Raw genomic sequence first — 18538 nt, forward strand, 5'->3', positions numbered from 1 at the left:
AATAGTGCCACTGTGCAGGGTACTTGTGGTGCTTTAATCCATAAAACTTCTCCAGGAGAGCCAAGCAAGTGAGGCACCTGTTACAATACACATTCAGAGGGAGCAGAAGGGCCTTAAAACAATGACAGCTTTGTGTAAGGAAAAAGTTCTTATATTTACCAGATGTAGTGCACTAGAGAAAAGCTGAAAGCCCCAAAAAGCCTGCAGGCATTCCTCAAGGCCCTCTTCTTAAAAAGTAAAACAAAATAAAACAAAAAAAATCAAAATAAGACAAAATAAAACAAAATAAAACAAAGCAAAATAAAATAAAATAGAATATTTATTCCTGGTTTTCAGGGATCATCCACTGGAATACTTCCCGTAGGAGTTACTGTGATCTTTTACCTCATTGAAAGCTGTGCTAAGAATTAATACCCTGAAGTTGTACAAACAAATGAAGACTTCTAGTTGTATCTCACGAGCAGATACATTCCACCACTGAAGAGGTTCTAGAGGCAATTGAAGGCAACAGCAACGTTGCCTTGGAACTCTATACCAGCAAGAGGCCAAAAGCAAAGCCTCAGACTGAAACCCAGTTCTACTTCAACAGCTCTGGTTTTAGCACCTGGGCAATGTTGTTACTTCAGTCAGTCCTCCTAATGGGAAGATCTAAATTTGAGTTTACTTCAGTACTTCTTGCCACAACATTTTCCTTTGTGATTTCATGTATTATCCCCTTAAGAAATTCATGAAATGGGAATTTTTTAATACATGTTTATAACTACCTATGAAAAATATACCTTCCAAAATCTTTGATTCCCTAGGATGCATGGATTTAGGGGGTCTTGTGTATGTGCACAAGGGACCAAGTTTGAAGAAGTGTGGAAAAACAACGATGTTTGATTTCCAGTAAGTAATGGAAGTGGAACACAGAGAGAAATTGTTCTGTAAATGGAGAGGTTACTTCATTTGATATTTTCAAAGCAGTAAGAAGCGAGTTCTGCATTTCATTCATATCAGAGAAATGTGACATTTCCTCCGACACAGCTTAGAGTTGTTTTTTTTTTTTTTTTTTTTTTGGTCCTAGTGAGCACTCTGCATGAGTCCACACACTCCCTCCTCATTTTTGCCACTGGCAAGACTTCAAGAAAAAAATATTTCTGGTTAGAAATTTGATCAAAAAAGCAGGCAAAACTTCTGCTAAATCATGCTTTTTGTTTTTAAAAGAACACCCATTTTACTATTACTTGACTGTCAAAATAGAGTAAGATTTTATTTAAAGGCTAAATTCTGTAATTCTGCAAGATATATCCAGATCAACTGTACATAGCTTTGATTGTACAGGTTTCAAAATTTAAGCTCAAGGCTTATATGAATTTTTCCTACAACATGCCAAACTAACCCTAATACCCATACCACCAGATGTTAAGGAAAAGGTCTCTAGAGGAGACACGTGATTTTTTTTAACTCTTTATCCCTCTCAATATAATGTTCCAAAAAATGTGATCTGAAAATGTAAGTACAAGTTTAACAAGTAAAACTGATAATAGCTATGTAAGAAAGAAAAGAGACCTGTTTTCAAAATGAAAAAAATACCTGTTTTCAATATCTTCTTCCTTTTGCCACTTAAGACATCAATATTCAGATAAACATGGATTTCATTATGAGATGGAAATTATTTACAGGCACATATATTCTTCAGAAAATTGGTGAGGTTTTGTATCCAAGAGAAGAGGAGGTCATGTCACTTCTTGAATACAAAGTCCAGCATCTTAAAACACTACAGAATGACTCTGAGGATCTGAAAAACTTAACTCATAATTTCAAGGCTAGATTATGGCAACTCTAACTGGAGAATGAAAACAGCACTTAATACAACACCAGGAGATGGCATATTCAAGTTACTTCTCACCTGCTGCTGCCTTTCAGTAGTGACATAAACAAGGCTTGGGTAACAAAACAGTAATCCATTTTACTAGTGCACAGTCCTAGGGTTAGAGATGACAGGATCACCCACAGGGCATGGATGTCCAGTGTACATACACAAGCAACAAAAATCCACAGGCAGCTCTCCAACCTACAGGAAGCAGATCTCCCTGAGAGATGGATTGTGGGCATTTTACAAAAATCTGGGCAGCTCTCCTCCCCGGACAACTGCTTGGGGAAAAAAGTTCCACACTTGGTGGGCTTGCTTATTTTCATCAGTCTGGGTAATAACTAGGTTTTTCACATTGCAATGTTGCCTCCACACATCTCTCTCTTCAGACTCACCAATTATAATGAAGAATAGTGGGAGGATGAAGATTTTTATAACTAATTGCAAAATAACCAAAGAAAAGCTGTTTCTCAAACATATAGAGTTTGCTTAGGTGAAAGTATTTTTTCCCAAGATCTAGAGAGGTTCAGTTACCCCTAAGTGAATGAATCCCTTCTGCAGTATAATGCCTTGGCAAAAAGAAAGATGCTTTCTTTTGATGACATCTGAAGTAACGATGAGAGTCTCCAGTCTTGGTGGAGGAAGAGAACCTGAGAGTGATTCAGCCTGGTGGCCTCTGGAATCTCAAGGAAGCTTAAAGTTTATATGGAAACAATGCATCTCACATTTATAGCCCAGCCAGGCAGGTGGTATTGGAACATTGTGTTTTAGCCACATACCAATCAAACTGTTAAAACATAATTTACAAGAGAAGGCTTAGACAGAGACACTGAAATCTTGGGCAGTCCCATCTCATAAAAAAAACCCCAAACATATAAATGTGCCTATAAACATAACTGTAAAGGTATTTTAATTCAGAGGAAGGAAAAAAGTTTCAGATCAAAGTTCTGCAGCAAATTACCACAATTCAGATTTATAAAAACTTACGTAACTAAAATGCTCTATAAGTGACTAAGGAACAACATTTCTTGCTTCTCTTTTTTTTCTTTTCTCAATATTGATTTCTCGCCAGAAAAAATTCAAGTTTTCAGTTGCTTTTCTCTCAGAAGAGCCTCTGCATACTTTCATGAATTCTCTCTGCCATCCTAAAGATATGCCTTTGGAAGGCATAGAGACTTGTATAATCCCCCAAGTCCTATTAATATCAGTAAGAATGATACAAGTTTGATTCCAAAGAACCAAAGGGAATCACTAAAATGGCCTCAAAGCTGTCTTTTAGAGTCAGAATGGTCTACCTCATCTTCTTGGCACTAAAATGTGCTGCTGCCACAGAAGTGGTCCAGCTCCCACTGCTGCTGCCTTCTTGCTGTCTCTTATTTTGCTGCCTGCCATTTCATTTGTGGTACAGGAGGAATAGAGATTGGTCTTTTAATGACCCACACTGCTGAGAGCACTGAGTTATGCAGGAAGTTACGCAGGAATGCTACTCTGCTCATCAAACTAGTATATAACTCGAAGCTGGCTTTGACTGGAAGGCTTACTAAATGAACGACAAAAGCACATGGAAGGTGTTCAGCAGCAGCATCATAGTGTCCCCACACAAATGTCTGATTCGGGTCTAACAGGAAAACAGATGTCCACCTGCTCAAAGAGGGGAACAGGGAGATACTAACAGAGAAAGGGAGAGAGAAGAAAACAGAGAAAGAGACTAGAAGAGAAATAAAGAGAAGGAAAGGAGAAAGGGAGGGAGGAAGGAGAGAAGAAAGAAACTATTCAGTGAAATACATCTTTCCCTACTCAGTGAAAGATGTATCTCCTGAGCTTTGCAGGACACAATGACACTTGAAGTTAAAATCTTAAACCACCAGATGGAGGATTTAGCCCTCTCTTTTCCAATTAATTCCTTGTCAAGCCATGTTCTACTTCTACAGAAAAACAGGGAAGCTGAGTCTCTTTCGGGGTTTAAAGACAATGGAATAGAAATCAGCCAGGAGAAGAAGAAAAACAAAGTCACTGTCCTGAGCTATCCACTGAAGAAAATTAACTTTCCCAAAACAAACACCAGAGATATTAAAGATCAGTACTTTAATCTGTCTGGACACCTGATGTGACATCTGGACAGCAAAATTGCTATTTATTCTTTCTGAAGAATCTAAACTGAGTCACTGGCACAGAACAAAGAATTTAAAGTCAAATTATGTTCCATGTGGCAGAAGTGGCAAGTGTCACGTGTGCCACATCATCCAGATACTACCAGATGATCTGCAGTTCAGATGAAGAAGAAAGTTAGAATGACTGAAAGTTTCTTCTTGGCTTTGACCCCGGCACACATCTGATCAAAACCAAAGGTGGTTAAGTATCTTGCTCTGAATCTCAAAAAACTTCCCCGACAATAAAGTTCTTGCCACCACTTTTTCACTCTCAGTGAAGAGGGATGTTATCTTTTTCACAGATGAGGTATCAGGTCATGGCCCCTGGCAGATCAACATGAATCACAGGCCACATGATTCAAATGTGCTCTAAGAAAGAGAATTTTAGCATCCTGAAACTCCATGCTTTAAGCACTTAACAAGGAAAGCAGTGTCCTGAATTAGGATGCCAATCCTTTCACATTCATTATCAAAAACAGTAAAGGAGGGAGAGAAAAACACTACCTCTGACTTATACCTTTTACATAGAAAAAACCAGGCACACTGGCATGGCATTGTTAGTTTTACTAGAATATCTGCTGGATAACACAACAGATATGCATGCAGGTAAACATAAACACACTTTCACACACAATACTGAACTTTGGGTTGGCAGCCAGGCTCTGGTAACCCATGTCCCCTGGGTACAAATCAACTATGAAGGAACAGGAAAAAGTCAGTGTAATAGTTAACTAGCCCAGTGGGCTATTATTCATCACAGAATGCAGGGAAACAGTGGTGCAGGCTGCAGAGCTGGCCCCCCTCCCTCTGGAATGCTACTGGATGTCTGGAATTAAATTCAGCAGTGAAAAAAACCAGCAAATGTAGTGTCAACATAAGAAAGAAGCTGAATTTTGCCTCCTGGACCTGCAAGTAAGGAGGACTTCTGCACGGAAGCAGAGATCTCCTGCGAAGATTGATCTTGAAAGAACATGACAGATTCCAGTATCAATATTTATCAAAGATTAGTGCATAGGTTTTGGTAGGATTAACAAGGTTATTGGTATCAGATCTAGGCAATTATTCCCTATACAGCAGCAAGTGATCAATGCTTGTGGCAACTGGCCAAGTGTCAATGCTGGTATCTGCAACCATGGCACCAGGACTGCAACAGAGGGTTAAAGTGCATCCATTTCAGATGGAAGACTAAACCAGGAGAATTCCTACGGCCTATCAGGGAAAATCCCTCAAATATATCCAAATCTTTCAAAGTGTTTTACAGCACTGCATTGAAAGTGAACATACCACAACACCCACTGCATTTCTTCCAGCGCTACCTCAGTAAGCATTTTGCAGAGAGGCAATACACTACTGCCTTGACTTCAGCTTGAAAAGAAAAAATTAATCTGCTTTTTTTCTAGTTTTCAATGATTTTACTTCATCCGCCATGGCAGAAATTACAATCAAAAATTCAGGTTTATTTTTTATTTTTCAACAAAAGCATTGGCTTCTTATTTAAGACCTTGAAATAAATGTAATGCATTTACTTTAATTATTTTGAAGTGTTTCTGTTTGAGTGGGTAGGAGTTAAAGTATCCACAACACCAAAGTAGGTCCTAGAATTAGTTGTTGTAAACAAAATGTTCTGCTGCAGTGGCCCAAATCCGCACAAGCAGTAAGCCTTGAGTATTTTGGCTTTTTCACAAGGAGTACCCAGATCCATGAAAATGTATTATAGGACTTATATTTTACAGACAGCTCACATCTTTCTAATCAGGAACTTCACCTTTTGTTGGATGTTTTCAGTCCAGACAGCTTTCTGGTTAATTAGGTATACACAGTAAAAACAACAAGAAGAAAACAAGCCAAGAGAAAGTCCTAGGAAAACTTCAGATGAAAGTGTTTGGACATAGTTATGTGCACATATCCACAGAGAGAAGAGGAGGAATCTAGGGAAAATACACAGGATAATCACTTTACAGTCAGTGCACACTGACTTGAACAAGAATTCAAAAAATAAACACACCTAACATTTAAATCCCAGGCTGCATATTCAGTGACACCCCTTCTCTCATGACTGTATGTACACTCAAACCCCGGCCCCCGCAGCTAAACATCTACAGCTTTGAGGAATTTCAGTTCTCGATCTCACGGCAAAGCTACCTTCCAAATGTTCCACAGGCTTCTACTACCACATTCTGATCTGAGTACATAAATACAAGGAAACTACAAACAAATACAAAGGAAGCAGTGGAAATGAAGAGTTTGTGCTACCCATCCCTTCAGATGTAAAGATGTGATGTAGGCATCTGGAGAAACAGAAGATACCTCCTCTGGTGCGTCTCATTCCATAGGTCTCCCCATTTTCTAACTGCATTCCTGTGCTTTGCACAAACTTCCACATAGCATTATAGTTCCTCTGCACTGTTGCCCATAGTTACACCCAGTAGTTACAGGTAAGCCTGCAGTCATGTTCCTCCATGGAGGTGAACAAGAGAAGAAGGAAAATGGTATGAAGGAAAGCAGGAAACAATTCTGTACTTACTTGTCTGTAGTTGGTAGCTATATCTTAGGAATAGCTGCTTTAAAATACAAGTTGTTACTGAGGTCTGGTTTAAAAATCTCCGCCACTTTTGACATTCAGGTGAAGGTATTGCTGCTGGCTCCAGAATAATTTGCATATCTTATCACTAAATGAAATGTCTGAGGTGTGCACCAATCTGATGAAATTATAAACAAGAGTCCACACAAGTACACATGCCTTCCTGTTTGATTTCTGTCCTGTTCAGTCCTCTATAATAAGTCACATGATCATCTTATTCTAGCTGGAGGTTTAACTGCATGTAAAAAGGAAAATGATAGCAGCCCATTCTTACCCATACTTTACAGCTGAGAACCTGACAAAAATGTCATTTTGGGGAACAAGCAGAAAGCTTATTTTGCTCCCATCCACCTCTTCTTTTATTGCTACAGAATTTGTGGAAAATCCCATGTATTTATGTATTTAAAAAAAAAAAAATTCCCACCCTGAAAGTAAATAAATAAATTAAACTACACCTCTTTTACTACGAAGACAAATATACATGCCTAACTTTATGTCCTGCAATTAATCTCATGTATTTTAACAGGATTACTCATAACATTGTAAGCAAAATACACGTGTAAATCCTCCACAATCATGGCCTGAATTGCCAGCAGTTATACGGCACAATTAAATGCCTAGGTCTAAATGTCTCTACAGAAAGATCAGGAAAAAAGAAAACAACAACAACCCTTTAGGCATAATAAGTAAAAAAATCTACTCCAGGGAGTGACTATGGGAGAAATAGCACTGAGGGTGCCGCCTTCCCCTGGGAAATTCACCTGTCACCAAATCCTTTCATAAATTCATCTTCTCCTTCTACCAGTTACCACTTTCACTTATGACTCTGCTCTCTATCCCAAATATGACTCTCCCTTCCCACACTTCCTCTGCTGGTGTGTGAAGAAGGAGACAGGAGATGCATCTTACTCATTCTTTTGCCCTGTGAAGCAGGATGGGAGCACAGTCTGGCCCTTACATTACCTAGCAAGATAAGAAAGAGCTCATGTGCTAATTAACAGGCCTGGGGTGCACAACTTTGCTCCTTAGCCTGTTGCTGAACTGTTCACGTGCCAGGGTCTGACTGAAAATTGTCCTGTAAACGCTATGGACAACCCTTAACCCATCACTGGACTTCATGACAAGAAGCTGCTGATGAAAATGTACATAAATTGGGACACCCAAACTGCCCAGCCCTGACTCCTGAAGGAGTAGTCTACCGTCGGCTTTCTTCTGCAAATACTCATGAATGGCATATGAGAAGTTACTCACGATCAGGTTTCTTACTAAAATCCACAGCTTACGCAGAAACTTCTGCTTGTAAATTAACTCAGTCGGAAATATTAACTAAAATGCCAGGAAAACAAAGTCAATCCCTTAGAAGTTCAAATGACTATTTGTCACAAACATTTCACCTCTACTAATGAACTGCAAAAATGAATGATAGAAATGCAAAACTGTATTATGTTTAGCAGTTAACATTTTAATAAGAAGGAGATTAGCAATTTTTAATACCTCCAGTGCTTTGTTATATTCAATAGCACAATAACTGAATATTTTAATTGCTAATTATTTAGACCTCATTCAGTTCTCACTCAGGCAAAACTCCCATTGAGGGACTCTTGCCTGAGAAAAGAGCTACAGGATTTGTTTTACTGTAATTTGAAAAACTTTATATATCATAAAAACTATCAAGTAATAGTGAGACAAAAATCATTAAATCCTTAGCAATATTAAATCCTACTGAAATTCCCATTGACTCTCAACACCAATGTTTTCATATTAAGTAAAACAGATAATTGCAGTTTACCAGTTGTAACTTACCTGTATAATTTATGCCCAGATATACTGGTGGCTCTTTAAGAGGTCTAATAATGTTTTGATTCCTCTTACCGTATCCCTGCTTTTCTCCTGTGGGAAATCTCAGTTCAGATGTGATAAGGAAACAGCATTTCCAAACAATTATGATATCAACACTTCCAGAAGCACAAACATTAGCATTTGGTTTTACCTTTTGACTGCGGCCTCCAAAAGGGTTAAGAGCAGCTCTCAACACTTCTTTCTTATGCTGCTGTAAAGAAAAGAAATGAGTATGTTTAGGGATTTGCACACAAAACCCCTTGAGTTTCCATAACAGTCAAATAGCTGGTGTTCAGTGGGGGAAGTGGGTGGAATGCTGTATATATATAAATACAGCTATCTGAAGGAAGACAAAACAGAGTCCTACACATTCACATGTAGTGCACAGGTGACAGAGAAACTAAATGTACTAGTATTTCAAATGTCATGCTATGCACATGCTTCAGAGAGGAAAGTTATACAGCTGGACACGAAATAATTAGGGAGTGATTTCTAAGATTCCATGCTTCAAAAAAGTAAATATCTTTTTTTTTTTTTTTTTTTTTTTTTCATTTAAGTGCAGTTTAATTCATCTTAGGGATAAAAACAAATGCATGTCACAACCAAAGATTTGCCACTTAATGTTTGTCATTCAAATGCATTTTGGAAAAAGTTAGAGTTAAGTTCTCTAACAGGTTGAGTCTGAAGAGTTTATTTTTTAAAAAATGAAAAATGTGTATTACATTTTCATATTCAACTATAAATGGCTTTAACGACTAAAATGTTCAGAAAACCTCTCCATAGGCTGCATTGAAGAAACAAAGAATCAAAAGCAGACCTAGTAGCATATACTGTTAACTACCAAAAGGTTCAGAAGTGGCTGTCACACAGCTGAGGAAAAAGTAAACATGTTGAAGACCAAAAGTAGGAGTTGGGCAACCTCCTTCACCAATCCAGAATATGGTTTAGGGACCAGATTGTCACTGTTTCCAATTCCTTTTATAAGAGGTTCACTTAGACTACAGTGCTCAAATCCATTCCAGTCAGGCTTCTCGCTTCCTTGGAGGAGAAGTGAGATCCCTTTGCTCCTCTCAAGCGCTGACCTTCCACCGAAGAACGTGTGCCCAAAGCTCAAGTACAGCAGGACTAACTAAGACTACTGGTAATCTTTAACAATATATATTAAAAAATATAAACATATCATTTTATATCAATTACTTAAATAATTTAAAAATTAATAAATTATTTATATATTATAAAAGCAATCTATATATTTTGCTAGTGGGGGTTCTTCTTAGCTAGCCATGAAGACATTTTAACTACTGGGATTACAGGTAAGAACAGATTACTCATCAGAATGAACTCATCTTTGGAGAACCTTTACTTATCCAGAAAGAAAGCACACAAGGTGTTGCTTTCTCAAATAAAGAAGATATAACACCAGCAGGCTTTCAGGCTCATTGTTCCCAAGCCTGACCAGTTCCTGGCTACTGCAGCAATGCTTCTGTTTCTTTCTCTAAGACATGCTCACGATTTCTTTTCAGATTTTGTCCTCCTTTTGTTTTTCAGATGCTTTCTACCTGTGGTCACCACAATCAAACGATGCCTCCAGCAGCATTTGCAGAAATTTCCCTATGACAATCCCCCAGGCAGGGTGGGTCAGTCCTGAGGGTACTCGGCACAGTCTCCTGAATGGCAGCTTCCACTGCTTTCAGGAAAGAAGGTTTATTTTTCCAGATCTAAGGCTGTGCAACAAATGCTTCAGCTTTCCTAAGGTCTGCAGTTGCCTGCCTAGAGAGAGACTCTCTGGCCAGTGGCTGCTAGCACTTTCCGGCATTACACAAGGATGGTCTGGAACAGTCTGTCAGATCTGCACAGACAATGAATAAAGCAAAGCAGAAGGCCTAGATACTGAGTAATGAGGATCGGCTTTTGACCTTTAAATGCTGCTGGATGGCTTGCACAAGGATATGTTTAATTCAAGCGATACTATTAGGTACAAAATTGTACTGTTTGCCTTATGCCTACCTCATCTCCCACCTGCACCACTCTGTGCTTGCTGGCACGCTCCGTGCTGCAGCGAGAGATGGCTCTGCTCAGCGAGCCCAGTAAGAGAGGGTGTACTGGGGAGCCGGGGACAGCTGAAAAGCACCCAAAGAGCATGGGGAAATCTGGCCACAAGGTACGAGAGAAAATTTTCTACTTTAAAACCCAGTGATCAGTCAGACCTCCAGCAGTGTTTAGACTCCTCAAGCTCTGCAAAGGATTAAATCCAAGTCAAAAGTCTCTGTTTCTCTTTTCTGGCCTACTGGCATTAGAAAATTTGTATAACTGCTCATGATGACAAGCTACCCTCTTGTCAGCTGTAATTTTTGCCAGAAACTGCTGTACGAGAGTCTGTATAACTGTTACAGTTACTTTATTTTCACAATCATTAATTGATCCTTTCTAAACATTTGAATGCCTGAATTTGAGGCAACATTTCTGCCACAGGTTATACAACTGTTTTTATACATGATTTAAATTAATCAAGCCTTATACTTGAGACAGTAATTTGTTGGACCAAGACAGCTGTTTCCAGGCCATACACTTTGTTTTCAGTTCCAATCTCCATGTTTACACCTTGTGGTTTAACTTAGATCAACAGCTTAGTGGTGATTCAAATCACATCCTATCAAGTAATATCCTCAAAATCTGATGCATCTGTATGACATCAATGGAGTGAAAAACTCTGCATGTAATTCAGGAAACCACTTTGTAATTTTCACTTTTACATGAAAGTTAACTCCACGTACTAAGCAGAGGTGAATACTTCACAGCATAGGCTCACTAGAGGCTTACTGGGCTCAAAGCTTTAAAGCCTCTCAGTCCTCACAGAGGCTTGAGGTAGGCCATGGTGATTTCCTAGAAAAATGTGCTTTTCAGGATGAAGTAAATGAGGTACCTATACTAACCCTGCTTTTTAAATATCTAACCAGAATGAGATCTACCACAAAACTAAGAAATATAGAAATGGATAACTTAAATGGTCCTAAATTAAAAATACCTCTTCCACCATGCTAATTGCTTGTACAGTAACAAGAGCATCCTGTACTGCTGAAAATGCAAACAAGAGGAACTATACACACTTTTTCATTTCCTTATAGGCTGCATGGCCTTCTGACATTTGCTACTCATGAAAAAAAACACTGTTCAGTGTGAAATCTTCAGTGGTAAATCTTCTCTTTTAAGATCCTACATTTAAGAACAAAATTCAAAGAGTACGATAAATTATATTAGCATCACTCAGGTTCAATTCCTTCCAAACGTAGTCATCACAGATAAAAATTAAAGTCCAGCAGCAAGTGAATGAAAGAAATCGCTGTTTATTAATGCTAAGAATATGGGAGCCAAAAAGAATCTCAGACACGATTCACTCTGAGAGTATCTGAAAACGTCTTGGTCTCTTTTGAGATTCAGCCTGGCATGAAACTTGGGCAAAGCATATTCTCATGAAAATGGAAAGTGCATCACAACAACGCTCTAAACCAACCAACCAAACAAAAAAACCCCAAACCAAACCAACAAACAAACAAACAAAAAAAAAAACAAACAAAAAACCCAAAACCACAAACAAACAAAAAGCACCCCCCAAACATTTGTGTGAGAATTTTTGTGGAAAAGTTTTATCTGGCCCACTCGAAGCTTGAAATCCCCTCATTTTCAGGGCAGCATTTCTAGCAGAAGAGATTGTTGTCTCACACAGGCTCACCACTACCTCTCAGCCTTGAACTGAGGGAACCATGTTGAATGGTCAGGTTTTGTGGCTTTTGTCCAACCCTTCACTGCACTTACAACCAAAGGGCAACTCTTACTGGCTGTAGAAATGTCTTTTTGTGATATGGACTTCGGTCCACTGAGAAGCAGAGTTGAGATCTCTGTAACTTTTCTCAAGAGTCAAGCTTGTCTGTCTGAGGGTGAAAAAAAAAAAAAAAAAAGAATAAATCAAGTGAATAGCATTTCATTCCATGATAAAGACATTGTCTGGAGAATTTCTGAAGACAACTGCCCAAAGCAGACCACTGACCTGGTCTGCAAGTATAAGATAATGAACTAGACATGATTTGGCTTTTTCATGGGAAAGGAAGTTTTGTACACCTCTAGAAGAAATGTAAAGAAACAACTGTGTTACAGTTACATCCTTCACACATGAAAAAGTCTATCAGGAAACAATTTAAGTTCCCTGTGCATCACTCAAATCTCTTTGAAAAATACTGTCTGCCCATATTAATCCTTGTGGAAGATTTGGACTAACTGTCTAGGCCCAGGACAAAATGATCTTTGAAGGCAACAGTCACATGATGGAGAAAAGGGAGCATTTGTAATGCTGTCTGCGAGGTTCATATGCCCTCACTTCATGTACCATAAGTTTACTTAAGCAGAAATCATCACCTGGAACACGAGAAGCAAATGGCATTTTCAATATCAGAGGTACTAGCAATGAGCCTGTGTATTTCTTCAGAAGGAAATAACAGTGTAGACAGAGAATTAAAACATGCCATGGTAACAGATGAAGACTTCAACTGTCAACAAAATCAGGCTATTAATTTTCACATAAACATTCTTTTAAAATCTTTGATTTTTAATATACGGTCCAAAGATCACTCTCACATTTCAGCAGCTTTTGTCTTTTAATGCTGATCACTTCAACTGACTTTTCACACTGCCCTGTGCTTTGCCTCCCCTTTGGAAAAGGTGAGTGAAAATATCAAATGATATCTTATTCTGCCAAGCCCAAAGGAACAGTTCAAACACTCACAAATATTAGGCAGCGACCTTACTTAAGGTAGGATGGGAATGTGATTAGCAGTGGGCAGGAGAGGAGGGGAGAACTAAACTCAAATCCAAACCGCTTCACTTTCTCTATTTCAGTCTATGCTCAGGGCTAGACTATGTAAAAAAACAAGCAAAAATGACTGGACAGAAAACACAGAATTATCTGGCTTCTCATCACATTCTCTCCTCAAGTGACAGATACCGAGATTCAAGAGGAGCCTGGGAAGCTATTGGCCTGTTCATTACCACTGGAAGCAGAGGAGCCCAGACTGATGCACTTGGAGTAAACTATCACCTGCCACAGGATGCAGTCCCTCAATGGATGGCTCCAAATGTGCCTGGGAGAGCAACTCATGCTGCTGTGGCCTCTCTGTACCGCCTCAAAAGACAAGGATTTCAGACTTCACATCTGTCAGTTTACAGCATCTCCCTAGACCTTAACTCACTCAAGCAACATGAAAACAGACACATGGTGTGTCTGTAACCGATGTTTTCCTTCAAATTTCTGTGCTATTTCTGAAATGGAACAAGGCTGGAACTTTCCTTTGACTGAAATGAACCAAGTGTCACCTCGTAACAAAGAGAGGCACCTCTGTCCGTGGTCACTGGAAACACAAAGAAGGAATCAAAGGTGCTGCTTCTGTCTGAAAAATCATTATCACCTTTAAAATTTAATTGCCTTAAAGCACTAGAGATTAGTCTGGAGGAATGCAGAAGGAAAGTGAGAGATGACAATTCTCCATTCTCTCCAGAGATTATGTGTCCCTACAGATTTTGTTTCCTGTGCAGTATTTAACTCTTTGATGCCTGTTCTCTCATGATCTCTTTCTTGGCAGAAACTTCTTCAAATTTAAAAATCAGAACATGAGCCAAGTAAATAAAAATAAATAAATAAAGTTCAATGCCTATAAAAAGTACACAGACTAACCTGCTTAATTATTAACAAGTAAACATAACAAATTCTGAATTATTTACTTAATCTTTTTCAGCTACAAACCTCAGACTTTTAGAGCATGAAATACATGCTTTATTTTAGGACACAAACCAGGTATTTTATAAGGCTGCGGACATTTTTCTGGAGGTGGGGTTGTTTTGAAGAATACACATTTCTTATTAACCCCCAAATAGCTTCCCTTCACCAAACCATGCTGGAATTCTAAATACAGAAATAAGAGTTTTAGTATAAAGATCCTGTATTCATGTGTTTGCTAGTGAATAGGATGGCTGTTTCTGAACCGTAGCTGAGCAAAAATAAGATTTCTGTGAGGCATTCTGTACATCTGCTAGGAAGATGTAGGGGAAGGTTCAGAGGGAAAATCTGGTGAACGTTCCAGACAGAAATTCTACAACAAAAGATGAAACAGCCGCAGTACAATCACATTTTCCTTACTGAACACAGCTACCCTGCTGAAGCAAACCTCATCTGTGCCACAGCCAAAAAAAGGTCATCAGCACTGGTCCCTGAGGTTCTGACAAGATGCTGTTCTTGGCCGGACCTCCAGCTGGGCCTGTCTCTATGTTCTCCTTTCTGACACATTGTTCTGCCCAATGCAGCGCTGATGTGACACAGCCTTCCCAGGTGACATACTGAAAATAAGGGAAGTTCAAAGTTCCTTGCTGGATAAAACAAGTGATTTCTTTACCTGCTGAAGCTGACAGAGACCCTTTGAAGTCCCCAGCATTCAGCAGTGTAAAACAACGCCCATCTCATCCTCAGTAACCTCAGACCATCACAGTCACAACTTTTTGTCTGAATGGTAACATCATCATCATCACCATGGCAGAAACATGGTTGTGAATCTCAGAAAACTTTTCTTAACTAATATTTCATATAAACGATTATGTAATACTGTTTTGACGCTCGAGATTAATGAAGACGTATCACAAAATCACAGAATATGCTGAGTTGGAAAGGACAACAAGGACCATCAAAGTCCAACTCCTGGACCTGCACAAGACACCCGAAGAATCACACCATGTGCCTGAGAGCATTGACCAAATCCTTCTTGAATTCTGTCAGGCTTGGTACTGTGACCGGTTTCCTGGGAAGCATGTTCCAGTGCCAATGCTAATATTCCCTCAATTTTGATACAAATGTGTACAATGTGATATCTCATAACATATTAATCTCTCTATATTAATCTTACTAATCTACTCTTAATTGCTATAATGGTCAAACATAGTTTGTTCTTTTTTTCCCAATTTTGTCAGTATTTATGTACTATATTTTTCTCTTTTTCTTTTTTCAAAGCCTTCCAAAAGTGCAATTCAGGAGATGAGACAGTTAATCACAGAGTTGGCTTTGTCACTAATTTAGGTGGCCTACTTATGTTAGCAACATTTTATTAGCACATTATGCTGTATATTTAATATTTAGTACACTGTATGAGAATGGTTTACTCTGTACTGCTCACATAAATGACTTACAAATTCTGTTTGACACATAGAGAAAAGTGCACAAGTAATACTTGTATTTCTGAGTATACCTAATGCTACAGAAAATAATGATAAGCAGAAAACGTGGAGAAAACACTAAAATGTACCTTTGATGGACTTAAAGGCTAGCTTACAAATACTTCAGTAGACAAAAGATGCAGCATTAGCGATATATACACAATGCCCTTAAGTATACCTTCTTTAACTTTTGATTTCAAATCTGCCTCTGGAAGCCTCAGCTGAAGGAAAAGTACTTTCTTTCAAAATTGCTGAAGTCTCACAATGCAAACAATTGCAACAAAACAAACAGCAAATCCTCCCAAAACCTTTTGTATTTTACCGGACCCAGAAGACAAAGTAGGATCTTTCTTTGAGTTTAGAAGTGCTTTCAGGACATTTTTCAAGAGGCAGATAAGTTAGCTGTGTCCTCATGAATTATGCAGCCTTTCCAGTGTGTACTTACACAATGCTAGCTTGGAAGCCCCTGGGAAGGATGCCCAGTGCATATGAGCAGCAGGTGGTACCAAAGGAGAACCACTCAGCCAAAGCAGATCCAAGATTTCCTTGAAGAGCTGGAGAGCAGCTCTGAGCAGGGATCCCAGTTATCTGGCTATAGCTATAGCTGTTTTGGTTATATTGGTGTTCAGAAATTACTACTGAAAAGGAATTTTACTTTAACCCGTAGTGAGGAGGAAAAGTATCCAGGTTTTCGTGCTCCTTCTATTTACAAAGTGCATCAGAGCTGAGGCATCTCCATGGACCAGAAGAGGGAAAGTCACAGTATCCTTTAGCCTGACATGAATCAGCCCTATGTCAGAACACCCATAAGCAGTCCTGGTACAATTCTTACATTTTCCTTTGATCTCTAACTAGGGAAGCATTCACATTTATCAGAAACACATTTTTCTGGTATCGATGGACATGTGAATGTAACAGAGTGAAGAAAGGATGATAACCTCCCAAAACAAGCGGTCTTCAGTTGACTCTGAAGCTCACAATACCCCAGTTATGAAACAAAAGGTCATCAAATGGCAAGAAAACTTATTTGTAATCAGTTTTGGCTTTTTATATTTCTTCTGCTGTGTAATTTGTCAATATATCTATCAATCCATAATGAGGTTGCTAAGACAGATGCTAAGACTTCAGTAAATATCAAATTTCTTTTCTGCAAAAATAGATGGTCACAGCTAAAGCTTTTTTTTTTTTTTTTCTGCTGGCGAAGTATTTTCAGTATTATTACAAAAGACTCTTACTGTTTATTGCAATCCCTGACAAAATATGAGTTCTGAAGCTTTTCTCACTATCATCAGTTGATGTTTGTCAAGTGACATTCAAAACATTTTTATTTTTAAAAACAAAAACAAAACAAATTTGAGCCTATTTTCCATTCTTTTTATTCTTGTACTTTACTGAATTTTTCAATATTACTCCAATACATGTATGAGACTTACATGGCATACCTAAAATGCCTCACAGTAGAAAAATTTAGTTCACATTTCCTCTAGGAAAAAAACCCACAAAACAAAACAATCTACAGAACCTCTTAGAAAATGTGTCTTTCCCCAGCTATATTCAGTGGGGAACATTAAAAATTCAATATTTGCCACTTCGCAATGACTTCTGGACACAAAACAGCTCCTTCATGCTGCAATAGTTTTGTCTAGTCTAAACATAAGGGGAATTAGAACAAAAATATACACTTGAAGCAGTTCTAAACATGACACCCACAAAACATCTTCGATCCTGACATCACTATTCCCCTTATTCCTTCCAGTTTTTACTACCATTCATTACTGATATTTATTTTTTATAAAGATTAATGTATAAAAACCAGTACATAGAAATCAAGTAACAAGAATGGGTCTAATTAAAAATTAATAATATTACAAAAATAACTATTATATTAATCAATATGAAGACCAAAATGTTCAGATCAGTGGCACATTTTTAGTTCTAACATTCATTCTGCTTTAAGGACATGAGGACAGTTGATTTAGTAAAAGCCTTAGCTGAAATATCATCATTATGTAGTATTTGGATTAAAACTGTGTTGGGAGCTATATTGCAAGCTAGCAGATATCTCCATTACAAGAATGCACCATATCTTATAGGGCAAAGTTTTTACAGATTAAGATGTGAAAAAAATCAAAACCGAAAGTGCCTCTTCTTTTAGCTGAAAATGCACCAGCAAAACAGAAGGGGCAGTTGTGGATCAAACTTGACTATGTTTTAATCTTACCAAACCCAGTAAGATTCAATTAACTCATCACTTATTACATAGCAAAGCTTTTAAATCAAGAAAGCTTTAGTATTTGTACTAAATAATAAAATCTGTTTCTTGAAATGATATCCCTCAAAATACGTGATCCACTTGATATTATTTTAATATGACCTACATATATAACTTCTATCTATATTTTTATCAAAGTTGCACCATTCTTTCATTTAATACAGGTCACTGGATTATGCAGGTTTTAGTTCTGTTATGTTAAAGAAGACTAAACAAAGATTCTGAAACGTGATATAATACAAAACTATGTTTTCTGATAATAAACCCTTTATATTGCAGTAGAGTTTTGAGATCACAGTGAGATTGATGAATTAGGCCCTGCACTGACATGGACTGGAAGACAGTTGTCACTAGAAAAAAACTTTTCAGAAAAGCCAGCCAAAGGGAGAAGAAGCAGGAACTACTTTTTCAGATGAGTTGAGACACAGAGATTGGAGTTATTCAGGAAGTTTGTGACAAAGCACAGTGTTGAACTTTTATCTCAGGTTACACTCCACTGCTTTAACAACAAAGCCTTCCTTCCTCTCTATTAAAGATATAAAGCAAAAAAAAATCCCAGAATTACACCTACCCCATTAAGTGAGCTATTCCAA

At 38.2% G+C, this 18538-nt stretch overlaps 1 protein-coding gene across 5 annotated transcripts in view; it reads right to left on the minus strand.

The window, feature by feature from the left end:
- Nucleotides 1-18538, minus strand: part of ZBTB20 (zinc finger and BTB domain containing 20) — a 474904-nt gene that overhangs the window by 378740 nt on the left and 77626 nt on the right. For 4 of the 5 annotated variants that reach the window (XM_040056379.2, XM_058419420.1, XM_058419425.1 and 1 more), the window contains exon 2: nt 8577-8636. The gene's annotated coding sequence lies outside the window, so the exon portion shown is untranslated. The remainder of the gene's footprint in view (nt 1-8576; nt 8637-18538) is intronic. The other variant, XM_058419419.1, reaches the window with a different exon arrangement.

Source organism: Hirundo rustica, chromosome 2, assembly GCF_015227805.2.
Source record: "Hirundo rustica isolate bHirRus1 chromosome 2, bHirRus1.pri.v3, whole genome shotgun sequence".
In the NCBI taxonomy this organism is placed as follows: Eukaryota; Metazoa; Chordata; class Aves; order Passeriformes; family Hirundinidae; genus Hirundo; species Hirundo rustica.